Here is a 10,406-nt window from a genome sequence, read left to right as displayed (position 1 = left end):
AAATAGTGAAAATCAATACTACCCAAAAGTTGATTATACAGCGTGTTCGCGAGTCGAGCGTAGCTAGTTAGAAATAAATTGTAGCAAGCCGAAATCTATTATTATGTTAAATAGGGAGCCCGGGCGCTGCACTTTTTGCGTTTCCCCTCGGATATAAACATGCCGTGTCGCTTTTGCATCGTCCTTTCTGTGTGTACAGAGTAGAAAAATTGCAGTTGGTCAATTGAAATATCAATATTATAATGCAACGAGTCTGAAATGCGATTGATAATAAAAGAAAACGTTTTGATCGAGTTACACCGATCGTGGTATAAGGTATCGTAACCTTCTATTTTCAATCGCGCTGTATATTGTACTGTTGCATCATTAGGACATGGGCATAATCGCATGTTTGTGATTTTGTCAATTTAACGTAAACTTACCGATACCATGATATGATAATATCGCGGGAATACACGGGGATGCTGGTGATCTTGTTGTATTTTTTTTTTCTTAACGTTTCGGTCTCGCTTGTACATCAATAGTTACTTTTTAGATTCCTTCCACGAATCCAACCTGAAACAAGTAACGATTAGGCTAAGTTCATATGACCGCGCGGAACTTTCGCCCGAGCGGTACAAGATCGAAGTAAACGGTTAGTATTGTTTACATCACCGCGCGGTAACAGAACCGAGAAACAGCGGCGCGACGCGCGGTACCGCGCGGTGATGTAGACGATACTAGCTGTTTACTTCGATCTTGTACCGCGCGGTCATATGAACTAAGCCTTACTCATACAGCGTGATGTGTATCTTTGTATGTAGAAAATAAAGTAATATTTTGAATCGTTCTTTAAATGTGTGAGCGTAGCGTAACGTCGTGTCTCGGTGTGAACTGACCTTTAGTTATCTATGATTGCGATCCCCGGATGAAATAAGCTAAAGACCAAAATTATTATTTAAAAAAATTTATATTATACAAATTAATACAAAAATCCTTGAATATCAATCAGTAATTTTAAAAATGAAAAAAAAAATCGTTTACAATACAATCTATTAATGTCTTTTTTTAACTTTTAAACAGCTATAGAATAAATATTTGCGGTCATGTTATCTTTTTGTACAATACATGAATAACAATTATGTTAACGAAAAGAAAAACACATTATTTATTTGGGTAGGTCTTATTTAATTCTTATGAAATATTGTGCAATCTCTGTTTGGTTAAAGGTATAGATAAAAAAATATATATTAGTTTAGTGACACACCCGCGTAACGTTCGGCGTCGAACGTTCCGGTCAACAAGATCACTGTGTTAAGTCATCAGCCGAGTTATGTCGCATTCAACGTAGCGCCGAATATTCGACTGTAAAAATTTCGTCGCCGAAAGTTCAGTAGGTGTGTCGCTACATTTATGCGATTGCGTAAATTACTTTGACAGTTAAATCTATGCAAAACTATGTTCTTTTTTCATTCTGTATTTGTATTGATGTTTAAGAACAGGGCTTATTAAAATATAATTTGTTCACGCCAAACACGCGTTAAATGAATGGTAGTTCAGTTTTTTTATAATACTTGATTGTAAATTTAAACACTCAAGGATGTAAAGACTCAAGCGAAACTAAATTTATACGTTGGCTTGATTGAAGTCAAAACATATGTAGGGATTTGCTACTTTGTAGGTATTATTTTCTATGGTGCAGAAATGCCGATCACCGACACAGTATCGAAGAAATTAATACAAAGCTAAAAACGTTTTAATTCCACATTCAAGGTTTCAATAGATTTCTAGATAACTACCTATACTATTTGACTGTTTATTCATAAACATGACGATCAAAATATCTTAAACTATCTTGTCATACCGCTCAAAAATTCTAGACTGTAACATCAGAAGAATTCTCGTTACACAATTCGAGATAAAGTTAAAATATTATCGTACGGTATCGAAACGGGTTGCATTCTCCGAATAAATGTACTAATACATTTGGAAAACAACAGTTCAATTTTCCCACCCTAGGTTTGCAGCGTCTAAGAGAGCTGGTTGCAAGATGCATTGTTAGTTGAATTCAATTCCGATGCTATGATAGATTTATTGGGAGTTTGCTTCTTGATGTATTGTTTCTGGTGTTAATGTGTTTGGTTTTGTTTTGCTTAGTATTTTATTTTGTTGAGCGCTTAGCTTGGTTTTGCGGATAGTTAGGTTTGGATTAAATTTGACGTTAGTTTAGACATGTACTTTGTTAGTGCTCAGCTTTTTTCCAAGAGATCTTTTATCAGAACATATTTTCGTTAAGTCTGTAGCGCGATTTTTTAACACTATTGACCACCGATTAGAGCGGTAAGAATTATTTCACTCCCACCGTAATACCGATTGCGGAGATCTAGGAGGAGTCTAAACAGCTTATAAGAACATAGATTAATTTGATATAATATATTTATTTACACACAGTATTATCAATAAATATCATGCTCATAAAGGCATATAACTTACATCTTTTAACAAGAAACCTAAACATAAAGGAGAAAATCTTTCCGAAAAATTTAAAACTTTAAATAAAATCATTTTCCAAAACACTGAACTTATTGAAATATTTTCCAACCGCAAAATTAATAACGATACATCAAACAACGTAATATTTCATAAATCAATACAAAAATTTCCAATAACTGCACCTTTCAGCCAAAAATTCTGACTGTAAAATTTAAATTCACGAAACAAGAATTCTTCTTACGGATAACCGGGCACCCCTGTAAAGCCGGGCACCTACGGTATTTAACCGGGCTAACCGTCCGGTTATCCGGGCCGTAACGTCTTCCAGCCGATATTAGAATGTCCGATGACCGGAGATTTCACAGATCAGGGTGCTTGAAGCTTTTCCTAGTGGTATTGGATACGGGGGCTTTTCAAAACATGCTCTTTTTTGTATTTGTGTATTGTTTTGCTTTTGTTTTTATATTTTGTGTCTTTGCTCAATGGTTTGACTAGAAATAAGTATTGGTTAGTTTATCAGGTAGATTTCCACCAATTTTCCTTAAATTATGTATTTCTAGTTAGTCTCTGCTTAAGAATTTGTCAGCACAGATAAACTATGTTATTAATATCCAAAATCGTTAATATATTAAAATAGTAAAAAAATATCGTTAATATAGTAAAAAAAACTGAAAATGCTCCAAGAAACTTTAACATATGCTTTCAATATTAATTAACTGTTACACTTACCACAATCCACAAACTTCACAAATATAATTTATATTTCGCCAGTCTCTGTGTCTAAAATACACAATATGACTCAGAAACTGGCTAAATATTTGTTAATATTAAAAATAATACCATAAAATAAACCTTATTCTACAAAATCGTCTATAAAACAATATAAATTAGTTGAAATAATTGTGTGGATTTATAAAAAGCAAGGCAAGGCTACGCTTGCAAGTCTCCCCGTATCTCTGGTATCCCGTCATTTTATGACTCTCAGTTTCGATGGCTCGGGTTTTGCACTTTTACGACAGACATAAAAAAGAGATGGATGTATTTTGATTAGATTTAATTTGTAGTTTGGGATATGGACGGTGCTTAATTCTTAGAGTTTCGGTGGTACTGTATTTAAAAGGGTGGAAAGCTATCAGTTTTGTTTTATGGTGTTTTGGTTTGGTTCGAAGATGATTGCTTTGATGATTTTTGTTAGTCGATTTCGTTATTGTAATGTATTTTGCCAGTTCCCATTGGTTCTACTTTCAAACTCTTGGCTAACAAAATAAAAAAAAAACATGTTTCTGAATATTTGGGATTTCTACGGCAAAGGAACGTCTACGTACGTACGTTGTATGTATGTAACGTATGTACGTTTTATAGAAGTTTCTTTCATCAATCCCTTTTATCACGCCTCTTATACTCGAAGACCTAGGCATAGGTGTAATACACCCACGTTTCGCCATTGGTATATGTTAGTCCCATGTAATATAGGGCGAGCCTATTGCCACTTACCGGTTACATCAATCTAGGCTACTATCGAGAAAAATATAAATCTAATTCAAAGCATTTATCAATTTATTTATTATATTCACTTCAGCAAAGTACAGACATTTACGATGGTAAATGTTGATGAATTTACAATAAATTAGAAAAGACTAGTAGGACATATTTGACCCGTGAATCGATCCTAAAACACCATGATAATGGGATTTACTACCGACCTCACTACGAAGCAGTCAGGACATTAGACATTTCCATTCAATTAATATTATCGAAAATAGGAAACTGAGATGGTACGGCTTAAATCGATGCGGTTTGTGCAAGTCTTCTTCACTCCGCTACTTCAATACTACTCTCTCACAGGTCTTTGGCTAACTTTTGAGAAAATATTTTTTCTGTACTTTTTTCAGTCATTCTGTTGCTGCTCTTCTTGATTTAAAATTTGTTCTTCAGTTTCGTTGAAGTTTTTCAATTTGCTGGAGAATTTTTCGCTGAAAATTATTCTAGAGAAGTGTTGTGGCGTAGTAGTTACGCGCTAGTGTCAGTGCACTGGTAGGTAATGAGTTCGATTCCAACTAGAAATATATGTGATTTTAAAAGAGTAGTTTTGGATGTTTTATTTTATTTGTTACTTTGTTTTATTTGTTAGAATATTTCTAAATTGTTTTTCGAAATCAAATTGAATAAAATGACAACATAAATAAATGCTTCCCTCAAACATTTTTCATAAAAATAATAAAAATAAACGAGAAATCCTAAAAATAAAACATCACATTTTTCTTTACGGAAAAAATATTTTTATTTTACCTCCAACCCTTTTCATGGTCACGGCTTCCTGTGTCTATTTTGAACTTTGAATCACAAAGTCCAGGGTTCATATCTATTTTCGTTTTTTCTATAATTTATTCGTAGGTGTTGACGGAAACCCGCTAAACGATTGTTTTAATCTAAAACTCTTGTTTAGTCATTTATTTTTCTGTCGTTGCCTCGAAAATGGTTCGTCCTTTTCCATGTACCTGAAAAACAAAAAGACTATCAATTTATAACTTTAGTTTTAGTGCCGGAAACAAATAAATTGGTAAAAAAAATAATAATCTAGGTTACATAATTTAGGTGTGACTAATTTTCACAAAATTAGAGGCTTTTTTATCGTCTATTTTTATGTGATTGTAATATGAGACGAGTCTTACAATAATTCTAGTTTCTGCTCGCAACTTCTACGAAAAATGCTTTGTGTTACTTGTATAGACACAAAGAATAATTTTTTAACTGTCTGTGTACAAAATTTCGTTGTAATTCTTGCTCTAGTTTTTGCGTGGAAGAGTAACGAACACATGTAAACACATTCGCCCTCACACATGGATAGTCCATTTTATTAAGATCATTTATTAGGATAGGTACATTCTATACTAATATTATAAAGCTGACGAGTTTGTTTGTTTGTTTGTTTGAACGCGCTAATCTCAGGAACTACTGGTCCGATTTGAAAAAATCTTTTAGTGTTAGATAGTCCATCTATCGAGGAAGGTTATAGGCTATATATCATCACGCTACTACCAATAGAAGCAGAGTACCAGTAAAAAATTTACAAAAACGGGGAAAATTTCGACCAATTCTCTCTTATATGACGCAAGCGAAGTTGCGCGGGTCAGCTAGTATACTATATTCTGACAATATAAATGACATAAGAAATGCGGATTTGAATAAATCCTCATCTTCTTGATATAAGAAAACAATCAATGAAGAAAACCACTCTTAGCATCGCCAGTCCTCGAGTGCACTTAAATAGCATTTGATTCTGAGCATCTTAGCGTTCGAGACACAATAAAATGCAGGTTTTGAAATCAAACATACAAGTTTATTGTTTAAAAAACGATGATAATATGTAAAATATTATTTACGAGTAGTTCTCGTAACTGACGGTCTTGTATGAAAAGATGTATATAATGTAAAGGAAGTTTGTAAGGATTGTACCAAGTGGCATTCATGGTCTCTGCCTACCCCTATGAGAAGAAGGCGTGATTTTATGTGTATATGATTTTATGTAACTTTCGTAAAATGTTGGACGCATTTTAATTAATTTACATATAAACATATTCATATTAGGGATTATTATACATAGAAGGGATGGCCCCTACCAAAAAATTCTTAGCTTTGAAGACATTGTACTTCTATTAATCATTATTAGCCTACATAATATTTTCATAACAGTCTATTTACTCAAACATCTCACCCAAAATTTAAAACAAATTCAATATAACATCAAAAAAGGCAGCAAAATTTCATACTAAAATTACAAAAGGCTACCAATAAGAAGTTTTGAGTCGGTTTGAATTTTAATAAAGTCGTCGCAAGTTTAGTCCGTCCAACTTCAACGGGGCTTAACCCGAAGTATTAAGTCAAGCTAAATTGGTTGCCGCATCGATGGTCTTTTTAAAGTCTGTCATGTTTCAGGAATTTTTAATTTTAGTTAGTAACTTGGTGTTTGAGCTCCGTATCGTTTTAAAGTGTGTGGAAGTTTGTGCATGTGAGATTAACCTGCGGGTCTTGTTTTTAAACTTTTGTGCAGTTCATTTTTATATATTATGGGTTTTAGTAAGGATGATACTGTATCAGCAACTCTTGACCCCAAAAAGATAAAATAAAAAAATACTCAGTAAGATTACCATAATATATGCTTAGGTTAAGTTTGTAGTAATAAAGACACAGACAGAAAACAAATCATTTTAACTGATTATAAATACAACATTTCGTGCATTTACTATACACACTTCTTGTTTAAAATCACAACCTTAGTCTTGAAATCACATATTTTTATTCTTCATTCATCCATGTGTGAATAGTCACTCGTCCATCTTTAATATCATCTCCTAAGATCAACACATGTTGAATACACGACATACATGCCCAGACTTATAAACTTGCTTTTTCAAACATCTCTAGCAAAACATAAAACAAACTGTCAAAATCTCACCCCAAAAACACGCAAAACGGATCACAAATCCAACATCGTTGGTTTATCAGTATCTTTATGAATTCTGACAACACAGGAACAACAAAAGCATTGGATAAAAGGCAAAAAGGTTTAATAACGTATGTCTGTAATTCTCTCTATTTTTGTCGGTCATAACTTAAGAGGAGGTGTAAGGGAGGTTTCTTACTTGCCTGGCGAAGTTTTATAGAAGTGTTCTAGAAATTTGTGTTAGCATTAATGTCTTTGGCAAAATAGTCTAGAATTACGAAGACGTGTGTGTGCGAGTACCTCAAAATTGAGTCCGTTTTTTTAATTATATAAATTTTGAAATTGTTGTATTTATAGATAACTACCTAATTGTTGTTTTCAGTAACCAAACTTCCATGAAGCATCGATATTCACGTCACATTTAAATTAAGTAAATTAACAATTACTACCTTCCAAGACAATGATCTATAAATGACACTTCTGAAAATAAAAACATAGTATGAATCCTACATAGGAAAAAGACAAAAACTTACTACGCTACACGACCTTTTAAACGGGCTTTGCACCAGCCGACACCTACTGCTATTAATTTAGAACAATTACTTCATATCTTATCAGAAACTGATCGTATAAATACCACCTCATTCCACACAACCCTGTTGTAGTGGAAAGAGTCCTTAAGGCGAGCCGTAGCGAGAAACAATAATAAAAATAATAAATCCCCTTCAAACACGACTGACAGACGCGAAACTATTCGCCGGCGATTCTACTGTGACCAGAAATTGTGAAGATTCGGGATAATACCTCTTTTTATAATAGCCGTTTGTGGGACCGACTTTCCTACTGCTGGGCAAATTTTCTTCGCTTACTTTGTAGTTTGTTCTGTGTTCCTCTGCTGGGCAACGACAGTTTTATTTTGTAAATAATACTCATTGTAGATTTTTGTTCTATAGATATATTTACTATTATTGTTCTATATTTCCAGCTAATTGCGTTAACCGGTCGGTAGGTTCGTAAGAAGATAGAAATGGCTGTTAGTAATAGTCAATTTGTAGAAGTAAAAATAAATCATATCAGGCAATAATCGAAAAACACGAGCGCTTATAAAACCGAGTAACGTTTGTAACGATACTTCATTTTATATTATAAAAAAATTATAATAGATCTCATTCAAAGCACATTACGTTTTCATACAATAAATGCCTTGTAAAAATGTATATTTTTATTATTCCGCATAAAATATTATACCGTAAAACCAATCTCAATGAAAAAATAACTCGACATCCAGAAACTCGAGTGAAATAAAGCAGCAAAAAAATAAAATCCGAACGTTTCTTTTACAACTGTAACAGAGGAAGTAAGATAACACTTAATTTACGCAATAAAACAGAAATCTCGCAAATTCATTAAGCTTTTAACAAAACGACCCATAATTATAGGGTCGTTCCACCATTATTAATAACTCATAAAACAATGCGAGAAGAAAATAAATTGTGAAGACTTGCCTAGCGAAAATTCTTGGCATTGGGCCTAATAGAAGTGTTTCGAATCATGTTGTTTTCTGTAAAACATTTTAACAATTATACCGTAGACTAATCGCGTGGAAGTAATTGATGACGAAATGTTTATTTTGTTCGTTTTGTTAATGGAAATGTGTGATTTTTGTATTAATGTGGAATGGTCATTTAATTGGTTCATAGGCGTTTATAAAATCATTTCAGTTAGAGTAAAGTATGTATATAGAAGCGTCTCATTTATATTAAAATTTTATTTCGTAATTATGGTTTATATTATTATAAAATTATTATATATTACTATTTTGTTTATAAATTGTTACATGTTTATGTTATCTTCCACTTTGCACATCTCTAAAGAGATTTGAAAATGTAGCTATTACTGTTGAATGACCCAGCAATTGCATTATAAACCGGAATCCATACTAATATTATAAATGCAAAAGTAACTCTGTCTGTCTGTCTGTCTGTCTGCTACTCAATCACGTCTAAACTACTGAACCAATTTGCATGAAATTTGGTATGGAGATGTTTTGATACCCGAGAAAGGACATAGGCTACTTTTTACCCCGGGAAAATGACGCATTTCCCGGGAAAATTCAGAAAACTCAACGAAGTCGCGAAATATCAATATTATAATGACATTGAATTAACAAAATTACGTTGCCATGGCAACTGTTTTAGTGGCGGATATGTCTTAGCGCGACTTCGTTATACTAAGAGATATAAATATTTTTGAGAATATTTTTCGTGAAAAAAAAGCATATTTTATATCATCACGCTACGACCAATAGGAGCAGAGTAGGTAACAGTAAAAAGTGTTACAAAAACATGGCGTAATATGTGACGCAAGCGAAGTTGCGCGGGTCAGCTAGTAAAAAATAAAATAAAAAGCAAAATATTTATTTACCTTAAACAGAAATTTAGCTAGTGAAGTAATTTTTATAAAAAAGAATTGCATTTATTCTCACCAGCCAAGATTTGAATATTCTTAATATTTAAATCATCCACATATTTGTTATCCACTCAACGACAAATTACTGAATTGTACACATAAACTTTTGTAACTAAACCACAAGCACGCATGGACACCCTACCGAAATCCCGTCACCGCCAGCGCCTCGGTGCGAATCGCAAACGAAAATGCGAGAAAATTTTGTTTTACATGCGAAAATGGAGAAATACGCCTTCAAGAAGCCAACACTAAGAAAAACCGTTGAACAATTGAACTGGAGTGTTTTCTACGAATGACAGCTTTCCAATTCAATAGAATACGAGTTTGATTCTGCCGTTGGCGGGCGTTATACGAATTTATAATTTGAAATGTTTATAACGCTATTGTGAGGTTACTTTTGTGTGGGTCTTTAATTTGGAGAAAAATGGGAAATAATCATTTAATTTATTGCTTGCAGAAATATTTGGTAGAAGAAAGCTGGTCATTTGTGTAAAGCTTGCAGAATATTTTTTATGTAGAAAAGGAGGCATCTCAATTGTCGTACATTTGAATGCTATTAAAGATTCGTTAATCTAAGCTATACTTACACTAGACTCCCAAGTTTTAACTTTTCATCCGTCAAAATCAACATTATATTTAGCTGTAACTACAAATGCCCTGTTTGAGTCGCGAATTTTGGGGACGAAAAGGAGGTCTATGTCCAGCAATGGGACATAACAAAGAGCTAAATAATTATTGTTTACTGGTATTCAATATTATTGTTTTACTGCTAACCAAACTAACCATAGCTCGGTTTAACATGTGAAGGGTTGAGGCTTAATCTAGCAGAAACTGAACTACGGCTTTAGAGTTAAACTAAAGCCCAATCCTTCCTACGTAACAAACTCACGCCTTCCAGAATATTCCACAAATAATTCCCATTCAGCTCTCCCACAATATTTTCCTTCGCCATTGAAGATAAAATCTACCAAAAGTCGACGAGAAAAGCAAAAAGTACATATTGTATCAAAAATAAATATGA

This window comes from Anticarsia gemmatalis, chromosome 17, assembly GCF_050436995.1.
Source record: "Anticarsia gemmatalis isolate Benzon Research Colony breed Stoneville strain chromosome 17, ilAntGemm2 primary, whole genome shotgun sequence".
NCBI classification, from domain to species: Eukaryota; Metazoa; Arthropoda; class Insecta; order Lepidoptera; family Erebidae; genus Anticarsia; species Anticarsia gemmatalis.
This window is presented reverse-complemented; position numbering follows the sequence as displayed.